This window comes from Sturnira hondurensis, unplaced genomic scaffold, assembly GCF_014824575.4.
Source record: "Sturnira hondurensis isolate 20B ecotype Veracruz unplaced genomic scaffold, ASM1482457v3 Scaffold0003166, whole genome shotgun sequence".
Taxonomy (NCBI): Eukaryota; Metazoa; Chordata; class Mammalia; order Chiroptera; family Phyllostomidae; genus Sturnira; species Sturnira hondurensis.
The window spans coordinates 3221190-3233889 of record NW_028075797.1 but is presented as its reverse complement, the minus strand read 5'-3'; the positions used below and the strand labels follow the sequence as shown (position 1 = coordinate 3233889).

Here is a 12700-nt window from a genome sequence, read left to right as displayed (position 1 = left end):
GCACTACGTATTAAAGTAGTCAGTGATTCGATGTCAAGGTATGTATTATACATACTTTTTTTTCTAGGCCATTATCAGCTTTCTTACAACACTATTATTCCCCGGCCCAGCTAATGCTTCTGTCAAAGATTTAGCAACAAGCATGGAAAATGTCAAACAGTGGGGAAGAGACCTAGCTATTTCCACAACTGCACAAAAAGCCTGAGTTGTCTTTCATGGAAAAGCAGAATAATTCTGTCGTGAACACCAACATGTTTTATCAGAGCACAGAGGAATAGGGTGGCTTATTTGTTTTGCTCCGCACACCTGAGTCCATTTTCTCTGAATAAGCTTCCTTTCTTCTCTTGCCAATATACTTAATAAAATAGGGCCCATGTTGTTATCACTTCACCCTCTCCCCAGGAGGCAGCTGGCTTAGAACATGACAGAAATCAGCCAGGAGAGTCAGTCCTGCTCTGTCTGCAGAGCAGTGTGATAAGATTTAAGAAGCACTAAAAGGCTCCTCTGGAGAAAAATATTTTTTCAACCTGCTTACCAGGGTGCCTGAAATTACAACCTTTCTGCTTTAAGGCATTGAAAGCCTCCATTAAAATGCAAATATGTTAGGTGAGTTATTTTATCAAACCATCACATCTTAGCTTGAATTAGTTTATAGCTTAATTCAGAATCCTGAAATGATGGGACACAGGGCCATAAGCAAAGATGATACAAGGTTTAGGTTTTTAAATGTATTGCCTAAAGAGCAGGCCCGAGTAGCAGAACAAAGTGGGAGAACAGAATATAGTCCAATGGCACCAAAAGTGAGGTCCAGAGTTAGCACACACAGGCAGATGCTCTCAAGAATCCTGGCTGAGCAACAGACTGGTCCATATGATGAAGAGGTTGTCATCCCCACACTTCAAAGATAAGCACAAGGAAGCAACTGTGTGCATATGGCTTCTGTTCTGCCCACTTAAATTGGCATCCTCAATGAATTACTTACCATTTCTTCCCTGCCTGATGCGCTCAGGACTCCTACCCACTCCCTCCCCAGCAATTTCAGAGGCTGAATAGAACCCGTAGTAAACACTACCAACAAGCTCCAATATTTCCATTTCTCCTGCCCCTCCAACCCCTTGGAGCTAGTCATGGCTATATGACTGACTTTGGCCAATGAAATGTAAGCAAAAACAGAAGAGCTACCCTCTTTTTCTATGGAGAACTCTGAAGCATGGTGAACTTGAGTAAAGGTACTACAAGGTCAAAGTTGCCAAGCATGGTGGACACAGAGAACAGCTAACTGGAAAACTGCTGAGACTTGCAGATGACCGTAATTGAGCAGAAATAAACTTCTATTGTGTTAGGCCACTGACATTTTGGTGTTATTACTGTAGCATAACCTCATCTCCTCTACTGATCCATACCCCATATATAGCACTTCAGGCTCTCTCTGCTACTATACATTCATAATTCAGCAAATAGTTATTGAGCATTTATAATGTACCAGATGATATAGGTACCAGCAATTTAGTAGAACTGTAACAGTAAAGACAATGTCCTTGGACTCATGGAGGTTATATTATAGTCAAGGAAAAAAGATTATAAATAAGTTTACCTGTTAGTAATAAGCTTGGTTGAACATAGCAGAACACCCAAATAATATCAACTTTAGCAAATTGTAGGTCTAGTTTCTCTCACATAAAATAAGCCTGTAGGTTGGCAATTCAAAACTCATATGGTGGTTCTATAATGTCATCAGGGACCCAGACACCTCCTATTTTTCTGACCTGCCTTCTTCAGACCACGATGCCTGTCTTCCAGAGCACCTCATAATCCAAAATGGCTGCTGCAGCTCCGTTCGCTTTATCCATGTTCTAGCAGAAAGAAAGAAAAATGAGGAAAGGCAAGAGGGGGTGCCTCCCCATGAAGTCAGGCCCCCTCAAAGAGCTTCTCCTGAAGTCCTAGCCCATAGGTAATACATACAATTTAATAGGAACTTCTACTTTCAAGGGAAGCTGGAAGGGAAATATAAGCCCAGCTTGATATATTTTTGCTGCAAAGAACTTAGGATTCTGTTTTTAAGAAAAAACAAGAAAAGAGGAGAATAAGCATTGAGTAGCTATTTAACAGTCTCTGCCATAATAGATAAGCAAATAAGGATTTCAGCCAGTAGCATTTTGAAGAAAAAAATGTAGTTCAAAAAATGTAGTTCAAAAATAGAAAGGTAGTAACTGTACCCAGGGGGGAAAGGCCTTTCCAAACAGGTGGCATTGGAATGATGAGAAGAAATCCCCCATGGGGTTATTTGGGGAAGGGAGGCTCAGGCAGAGGGAACAATAAGTGCCAAGGCCTTAAGTTCCAAGGCACAGGGGGACCCCGTGAGTGAATTGGAGTGAGTGAGGGGGAAAGTAGTGGGATATGAGGGCAGAGAGGTGGAGAAACTGGGTCATGGAGGACCTTGTGGGTTTCATTTCCAGGGTGTTGGGATACAAGTGGGGGACTGAGGGGTAAGCAAAGAGTGACATCATGTGATTAATCCTTAATTTTGCCATTTTGGGTGCTTTTGGGGATGGGTTTGCAGGGGGATAAGAATGGTGATCAGTTAGGAGTTTGATTGAGATCTCCAGACAGCAGACAATGGCTCTGGACCTCTCATGAGCTGGATGGGCAGTGCTAAAAATGAAGCTGTGACCAGCAATCACAAATTTTGGGTAAACACCATTGGCCTTGAGGGGTAACTCCTCCTATGAGAGTTTGGCTGCTCATCTACGGTCTCAAAGAAAGCTTGGAGAAAGTTGTTTTTTGTTTGTTTGTTTGTTTGTTTGTTTGTTTTCAGAACTGAAGTCTCACTGGGAGAGTTTGACTGATTGGAGCCAAGAGGAAGCTGGGAAGTCAGACACAACTCACTGAAATGAGGGACACTGGTCTCTAAGCAGAATGGAGAGGGAAGTGGTGGGAGGCTAAGGCTGGGAGGCTAAAGCTCCTTCCCAGAGTCAGTGACTTTTTGTTTTCCACCTGTAGCTAATACTTGACTTCTGCCTCTGTCCAGCTTCTACAGATGGACACATGGTTGGATTATCTGCCTGGGACCTGGCAGCAAGCACCACATGGGCCCCATCTGTCAGATCACCCTTGCCACATACTCTGCCACTCTCTTCTTTGTCCTGTTCCACCCTAATGCCTCCCAAGTGTTGGGCTCCCTAACATCTTGGAAGAAAGAAAAACTCTATCTGTATAGTCCAGTGCTTAAATATAAGAGCTAGAGGTAGGCTTTGGGTTCAAGACCAAGCTCCTCCATCTTCCAGCTGTGTCACTCTACATCATCTGTAAAGGGAAGCTATAAATGAGACCTGCCTCACGGGGCTATTGTGAAAATCAAATGGATCCGTGAGAAGCACTCAGAAGAGTACGTAGCACACAGAAAAGCTCTCCAATGTTGCTGTGTATCACCCTCCTGCATTACTTAGATTAAATCTCACTCACTCCTAATACCCCTCCTTCCCCTAGCCTTCATTGATTTACTTTCTCTAACTTATTTTATACTTACTATTCATAACACATACTCTGCATCTTATAGAATGCTGACCCGTTCTCTAATTGTTGGTGTCACTCAATTTGGCACTTGAATCCATGCTAATGACTGTACGCTAATATGTAAAATCATGCCTTGTCCTAATTTTTCATGTCTATGCCTCAGCTTTTCTGTCCAACTATACTAGAAGACTCTCAGTCATATACTTTTCTCACGGCTTCACATAAGTCATGCATTGTGAGATACATGATGCAGATGTGCTGAGTTCCTGGGTACTGAGAGAAGGCCTTCCATCTAGAGGAGTCCAGAAACTCTACCTGTAGGTGGGAATGTGCTTCAGAACCGATGGATATAAATCTCTAGGTAAGCCAACAGTTCTCTGGGCAGGGACTGTGCTATCTTGGCAAGAATGTCATGAATTCTCTTCTTAAAGCTTTCCAAAATACTTCAAGACATAGTCTGACTTATTCAAGGTTAAAACCTTCAACCTTAGCTCTGACCACTATGGCACAGTTGATTGGGCATCATGCTGCAAAGTGAGAAGTCCCTGGTTCGATTCTCAGTCAGGGCACATGCCTGGGACTGAACCTACAGTTCAGTCCCCTGCTGGGGTGCACACAAGAGGCAACCCATCAATGTTTCTCTCCCTCTTTTTCTCTCTCTTCCCCTCTCTCTAAAAATAAATAAAGTAAAAAAAAAAGCTACAACTTTAGCCAGATCCTCAGACCTCCTGGACTAGCTGGGATAACTGGCCATCAAAACAAACAAACTGTTTCAGACCATTCACTCAGATCCTCTTCCAGAATAAGGAGAGAAACTAAGCAGAACTCCTGAGCCTGCTAGGAAGCTGCCCTGTACTGCTCCATGGCTTTGGGAGCTGCCAAAGCTGAAGGAAAAGCAACAGGCAGCACTACCAAGAACTTCTACAATGCGGAGCAGTCCAGTTGGCCAATCAGAAAGCCTCTCTATACATTCTTTTAACACAGCTAATACCACTGGTGAGCGGGGTACATAGGAGTCAGAATTTGCAGCCCGGCCACCAGAATTCAAACCACAGTTCTACCACTCTAACCTCTCTGTGCCTCAGTTTCTTCAGCTGAAAAGTAGTAGCTATAACAGCTCCCCAAACTTACAGTTTTTATGAGGATTAAAAGGTTTTAGCCCTGGCTGGTGTGGCTCAGTGGATTGAGTGCTGGCCTGCAGACCAACCAGGTCCATCCCAGTTAAGGCGCATGTCTGGGTTGCAGGCCAAGTCTCTGGCAGAGGCTGTGCGAGAGGCAGCCACACTTTGATGCTTCTCTCCTCGCTTTCTCCCTCCCTCCTTCTCTTTCTAAAAATAAATAAATAAATAAAAATATTTTTTAAAAGCTTGTAAATTATTGTAATGCTCAGAACAATGCCTGGCTATAAGCATTATATGAGTGTTTTGTTAAATAACTTTTAATCATAGCTATTTGTGTGTGTTGCACGTGTGTATTTTGTGCATTTCTAGGAAATTTCTAGAGACTGAGAAAATAAAGATGAACGAGCCTCAGTCCTTTCCTTTGAGAAGCTCATGGTTATTTAACAGACGGGCTGGTTTTAACAGCTCTAGTAGTGGTTTTCACAAAAATGCTGGAAGATCTTAAAGGAAGAATGATTAACTCCACCCAAAGTAACAGGAAAAGCTACATAAAGCCGGCATCTGTAATTAAGTAGGATTCAGGGTGTTTCCCTGTAGTGGTTCTCAACCTGACCTTGCATTTGAATCACCTAGAGGATTAAAACCCAGATTCCCAACCACACCTCCAGAGTTTTTAATTCAGTGGGTCAGGGTGGGATCTGGAAATCTATATTTGTAATAAATTCCCAGGTGCTGCTGCTGGTCCAAACATCCACTTTCAGAACCACTGCCTTTCAGAATCAGAGAGGAGTATGTGCACAGGTGCAGGAATATCAAACAGCCTGGCCTTCTCAGGGCAGAGAAAGCAGTCTGGCATGTTAGATCAGAGAGCACCAACAGAAAATGGCAAAAGATAAGGTGGGAAAAGGCGGCAGAAGCTGATCCCAAAACAGAGAAATTTGTAGCTAATCCTTTATACTTGGGTGAACTTGGGGAGTTCACAGCCTTGAGGAACACCATCAGTTTCTGTTTCCAAAATGATCACTTTGGCATCAACTTGGGGAATGGACTGGAACAGAGGGAGAAGAGAGGAGGGAGACGAGACATTTTGCTTCGCTAAACTTAGAGAAAGACCTTTTTGACAATACCTACACCTGTAAATGTTGGGATACTTGGTGGTATTCTAAGTGTATATTTTTTGTAATGTCGTTAACACCAGGACAGAGAATGAGAGCCATGACTTATCTTTTTAATCTAATTTTGATATGTGTATTATTATTAATCTATCCGGGTTTATGATTTCTAGAACCTATCTTTGCAAAAATAAGACACCCTACAGGGTTATAACTTAGTATCATCCATGGATCTAAAAAAGTATAAATACTTATTTATACTTTTTTTTATGTCCTGAAATAAATAGAAGTGCTTGGTTATTAGTCTATCTCCTTGAGGCATTTTAGTGAAGACTTAATCATTAATTGGCTCTTCTGGGGATCTTGCTGTCTTTCAATGGCTCATTGGTACTTTCTGAACCCATTGTAACTCTCTTGCAGCCATTGAAAAACATGTGATACCAGCTGATAATAACAAGAAGATGACTGCATATTGGGAAATCATCACGGATTGAACATTTATTGGACATTTAATCCTTTAATGTATTGAACATTTATTCAGTCAATCCCAAATTTACCCACGACATTTAGAACACTGCTCTGTTAGCTTAACAAATAGTACAGCATTTCTAAGTGATAGGCAAGAAGGTCTCCAGAGAGACTGCTGCTCCTCAGAAGCAAGAATTAATACCCAGCACTGCTTCCGCAACCAACACAGGTGGCCAACACCGAAAGGACCTCTTTTCGAAAAGCATGAGTGAACTTAAAATAAGCATAGTGGAACACTGAAAAGATTCTGCCTACAATAATAATGGTGACTTTTATGAATTCCTCTATTTCATGTACTGCTAAAATGAACCAAATTACAAAGAAAAGAGGCCAGAGCAGAAATAATGAGTCCAGAGCTGGTGCAGCTGAAGCGAGGGGAGAAGAAAGGAACAGAGAAATCTTAGGCCACTCACTTGAGCAGATGTGCGGAAGCCTACCAGGGACCGAGGGAGAAGGAAGGGTTCAAGGTTACTCAGGCTGACCAGGTCTGATGCTGGGATGGCGGAAGTCCTATCAACTGAGAAAGGAATGCAGAGGGTGAAAGAGATTTGGAGAGAAGAGAACATCATAAATTCCATTTACAAGAATTCTGAGGCATCCAAGATGACCACTAGGAAGCTAGAAATCCAGGTCTAGGGTTGAGCAAAGAAGTCAGAGGAGGCAACGAGCTGGGCCCCCCTGTGTGCTGTGCAGGGCCAGGTTAGAATCAAGCTGTGGGTAAGATGGCTGAGGGAAGAGTCAGGACACAAACTTAGTGCACCTTTTTTAAATGGGCTCAATGATTAAAAACTAGCAGGGAGAAAGGGAAGGTGGGGAAAGGGTGCAGAAGCTGAGACCTGGCGGGAGCCATCCCGGTGGAGTGCTCTCATCTTTCCAGCATCAGGAACTCTTCCAGCCTCACCTTCCTTGAAGGGAAGGTGTCCGTGCTGGTTATCATCTGTTCTCAGGTCCATCGAGAGCCCTTCCTTGCCAAGCCTGAACCCCCACAAATTACATTTCTCAGGCTCCCTTGCTAACTGGCAAAGAGAAGCTCTAGCAGGAGAAAGGAAAGAGGAGGGTAGTAAAAGCTAGATTATTCCTTCCCCCTTTCCTCTCCATCCTCCACCCCATTGCTGCTTTCTGAGCCTTCTGTCAGATCCGTGCTTCAGGTTCCCACCAGGTACCCAGCTCCTGGGATCTGGGAACATTTCTCTTCTTCTCCCTCCAGCTTGGTTGGGTGGGGAGGGGCAGCTTGCTGCTGCTGCTCATTCTGCATTGATTCATCAGCCCATTTGGCTTTTCAGCTATTTTAACACCTCACAGCTAGTTCCCCTGTGAATTTGCTCTATTAAACTGGCTGATGCGGACTTCGTGGTCCTGGTTGGTCCCTGATTGATAAACATATAATGGTAAGATATCAGTTTCTTTCCCCAAAACTTGTTTCAGGCTTCAAAATCCTATTAAGGCTGGGATTTTCCAAGTTGATGTTAACAATGCCCTCTGTTTAGAACTTAGGGGAAAAGTAATTTTAAAAGAGGCAGTGAATAAAGATAAAAGCTGAAATAAATAAATAAATTGTGAAACATAAAATAGTACAATTATAAATTACTTCAAATACTGGTTTTTTGATAAGGCTACTACAATAAATGAACTTCTGACAAATACAATTAAGGGAAGATTTTTAATTAAAAATGAGAATGGAGACAGGACAAAATAAAGAAAATAGATTTTCTCCCCAAATGCAAAGAGAATGTGCTACACACTTGTAGGCTAATAAACTGAAATCCTCAATGAAATGAATAATTTCTAGAATGGTATAGTTTACAAAAAAATAACTCAAGAAGTATAAATCTAAACAGAATAAGAACCAGGGAAGAAATTAAGGAAATTTCTGATAACAACCTAAAAAATGCAGCTGGTCCCAGTGTTTGCACCAGAACAATTTTCATTCTTTTAGGAAACAGATGATTTTGATACTGTATAAAACATCCAGAGTGCAAAAAGAGATAAGAGTGCCTTTATGTCCACTAGGCAAGCATGATCTTCTTCCTAAAGCCTGATAAAGGTAAAATACACAACAAGGAAAATACGGGCACAGATCACAAATGAATATGGATAGGAAAAGCTTAAGTAAAATCCTTGCCTCTAAAAGAGGACTTGTTCTACTGTACTGCTTCAAATCTTTAAAGGGAAGATACTTTCTTATAACAGCTTTACTGAGATGTAATTCTCAACCCATAAAAAATGTGGAACACTTTACAAATGTGAGTGTCATCCTTGCACAGAGGCCAGGCTAATCTCTGTATCGTTCCAATGTTAGTGTATGTGCTGCTAAAGCGAACGCAAGGACGATAACTTTAGAAGTTGAAAGGAATTCCAAAGGATGGGAAGTCTGGACATTGCAGAAGTAAGTAACCATTTGGCAAAAGCAGTATCAAAGGGAAAATATCATCTAGAGGAAGCTTTCAGAGCAAGTATAAAAAATGTTCATTTCTATGTTACATGAAGTTTATACGTATTGGTAAAAAAATTAAGACCTCAATTTGTAAACTGGCAGAGAACTTAAGCAGATAATTCGTGAAAACAGAGGTTTTCATCTACTAGTAAACAAGCGTGTAGGAAAATGTTCGACTCTACTGGTAATCAAAGAAATGCCCACTTAAATGATGCTATAGCACCGTATACTCAGTAGATTAAAGAAACTAGAAATTCCCCAGTCGCAACACTGCAGTGCGACTAGTCCGCGTACACTCTGTAGGGGGACCGTATAAACTGGCATCACCTCTTAGCAAGTCACATCAGGAACTATCTTAAAAGTTCTTATCTACCCTTTTAGCCTAATGACTTCATAAATAACAAAAACTGAAACGACATGAAATTTTCACTACGATGACCATCTAACAACCTAAATAAATACATAAAAGATCCTCTGAATCTAGTAACAGGGGAACTATTAAGGAAGAGTTATAAATTATTGTTTATAATTATAATAAAACTTACAATTTATCAAGCACCCTTATGTACTTAACATTCCCAGGAGGCATAAAGGAATTGTTAGAGTTCAGAAAAATTAAGTGACTTGCATAAGAAATAAGAAATTCCGCACATATGGGCCTTGGAGACGCTGTGCCATGTGTGGGACAAACCAGTGGATGGCGCTGTTTCACTTGCCCAAGGTAAGAAAGGAGGCACTTATTGGCCTCAATAATATACTACTGCTAGTTTTTCAGTCTTCCTTAAAGATGAATTCTTTTTCTTCTTAAAACTGTGACTCAGATGCCTTTCAAGCAAATCTCCAGGTAGTTGGGAAATGGATCCAAGTTCACTACTGATGAACAGCAACATCCCAAGGGAGCTATTCTGCAGTGAACACCATCGTCCTCAGGACCAAGGAGAGTGTGGTAACCTCTCCCTTTGCTCATGTGACTGGAATCTGCCATCAATGGGCAGGGAAAACCTTAGCCAGTGTCAGCTCCAGGTTTTAAAACAACAAATGGGAAACAATTCCAACCACCAGAGACAGGCTTCAGAGTAACGAGGGAAAGAGCTACAAGCATCCCTTGGCTTTCCTCCCATGAGTCAGCCAGGCCAGAAAATCTCCACCCACTACAAGGGAACTGATGAAAAGTTACTCCACTCTCAGCTCCTGGATTGTCATAGGCTTACATTGTGAACAACTGCCTCGATGAGTCAGAACTTATGTGATTAGTCTGTGAGCTTCAGTAAAAGAAGTAACAAATTCAGCAAAGGATATAAATCCAGGAGAGAAATGCCAGCGGATGACACAGAACCTAGCATGAGCAGGGGAGGACTCACGCTGAGCTCAGACTCACGTGTCCAGATACCACTCTACATGGGATGTCAGGTAGGCATCTCAAATGTTGATCGTCACACACAAAGCTCCAGATCTTGGCCCTCATTTGTTCTGATGGCTGATAGCCCTGCCGTCTCAGATAACAGAGACGCCTTGCTTCCAGGCCCTCAGCTACAGTCTCCTCAACTTCTCTCTTTCTCTCCCATCTCCCATCTAATCCCTCAGAAAATGAGCTGTATCTTCAGGATACACCCAAATTTCTCCTCATCACCTCCACTGTCATCATCCCAGTCCAACCCATCACCATCCCTTACCTGTCTTCTTGTTCCAGCCTCTTAGGTGGTCTCCCTGCCTCCACCTTTGCCCACCATTCACTCTTTTCAATACAGCAGCCGGGGGATCCTCCTAAAGCCAAAGTGAGATGACACCTTAAAAGAACAAATCCATGAAAGAACTAATAAATTGAATTTCACCAAAATTAAAAATCTACCCTTCAGAAAATATTGTTAAAATAATATTAATAATAATAATAATAATAAAAACAACATGCCACAGACCAGGAGAAAATGTTTGCAGAGCACATATCAGTCAAAGGATTTGTATTCAGAATATGTAAAGAACTCTCAAAATTCAAAAATGAGAAAATTAACAATCTAATTTAAAAACTAGGAAATTATTTGAACACTTTACCAAAAAAATATGCGGATGGCAAATAAGAACATGAAACGACGTTCCACATGAAGTCATTAGAGAAATGCAAATTAAAACCACAATAAGATATCACTACCCAGTTATTAGAAATACTAAAATTAAAGCAACTGATAACGCCATTTGTTGGCCAAGAGGTGGAACAACTGGGTTTCTCAAACTGGTGATGCAAATGTAAAGTGGTACAACCACATTGGAAAAGAGTTCGGCAGTTTTTTTAAAAATTAAGCCTACACACACCATACGATATTACCATTACACTCCCAGGCATTTACCCTGGAGAACAGAAAGTATACGTCCATGCAAAGACTTGTATAGGAATGTTCATANTACCAAAAAAATATGCGGATGGCAAATAAGAACATGAAACGACATTCCACATGAAGTCATTAGAGAAATGCAAATTAAAACCACAATAAGATATCACTACCCAGTTATTAGAAATACTAAAATTAAAGCAACTGATAACGCCGTTTGTTGGCCAAGAGGTGGAACAACTGGGTTTCTCAAACTGGTGATGCAAATGTAAAGTGGTACAACCACATTGGAAAAGAGTTTGGCAGTTTTTTTAAAAATTAAGCCTACACACACCATACGATATTACCATTACACTCCCAGGCATTTACCCTGGAGAACAGAAAGTATACGTCCATGCAAAGACTTGTATAGGAATGTTCATAGCAGCTTTGTTTTTTTTAAATCCTCACCCAAGGACATGTTTTCATCGCTTTTAGAGAGAGAGGAAGGGGGAAAGAGGGAGAGAGAGAGAAACACTGACTGGTTGCCTTCCCATACATGCCCCTACCAGGGATCAAACCTGCAACCTAGGTATGTGCCCTGACTGGAAATCAAACCACAACATTTTGGTTTATGGAAGTACTCTACAAACCAACTGAACCACACTCTCCAGGGCCATAGCAGCTTCACTTTTAGTAGCCCAAAACTAAAAACAACCTGAACATCTAGAGAAACTGGATAAACAAATTGTGCTGTATCCACACAATGGAATACTTACTACTCAGCAGTATAAAGGAATGAAGTATTGTTACAACATGGATCAGTCTCAAAATTATTACGCTGTGGGAAAGAGACCAGAAAAAAAGAATGCATATCATATGATTCCACTTATATAAAATACTAGAAAAAAACAAACTAACTTTCAATGACAGAAAGCAGATCAATGACTACATGGGGATAAATGACGGGGTGGGGGAGGCGAAGAGCTGCAGGGAGAGATCACAAAGGCATAAAAAAGTTTGAGGGAGTGTTGGATCTGTTTCCTACCTTGATTGTGGGGATGGCTTCACAGGTAGGTAGGTAGGTAGATAAACAGACACATAAACATGTCAAACTTTATGAAATTGCCATTGGCAAAAAAGGAAAAATAAATAAATGAGACTACATCAAAAATAAAAAGACCTCTGTGCATCAAAGTACACAATCAACGGTGAAAAGGCAACCTACAGAATGAAAGAAAATATCTGTTAATCACATCACTGATAAGGGATTAACCTCCAGAACATATAAGGAACTCCTACAACTCAACTGCAAAAGAAAAATAAGATTAAAGTCTGGGCAAAGGACTTGAATAGACATCTCTCTAAAAAAGATATAAATAGCCAGCAAACACATGAAAAGATGTTGCATATCACAATGATTAGGGAAATACAAGTCAAAACCCCAATGGGATACCACCTCACACCCATTAAAATAGTGACTATCAAAAAAAAAAAAAAACCCAAAGAGGAAATGGCGAGTGTTGGCAAGGATGTGGAGAAATTGAAAACCTTGTGCTCTGTGAGTGTGAATCTAAAATGGTACAGCCACAGTGGGAAACAACATGGTGGTTCCTTACAAAATTAAAAATAGAATTACCACGTGATTCAGCGATTCCACTGCAGGGTCTACACCCAAAAGCTTGAAGG

General features: G+C 41.2%; 1 non-coding gene across 1 annotated transcript; it reads right to left on the bottom strand.

Annotated features, from left to right (window-relative positions):
• Positions 1-8493: 8493 nt before the first annotated feature.
• On the bottom strand, positions 8494-8597 carry LOC118984046 (U6 spliceosomal RNA). Its single transcript, XR_005065856.1, has one exon. It is a non-coding gene; the product is annotated as a U6 spliceosomal RNA (small nuclear RNA).
• Between the last annotated feature and the right edge of the window lie 4103 nt (positions 8598-12700).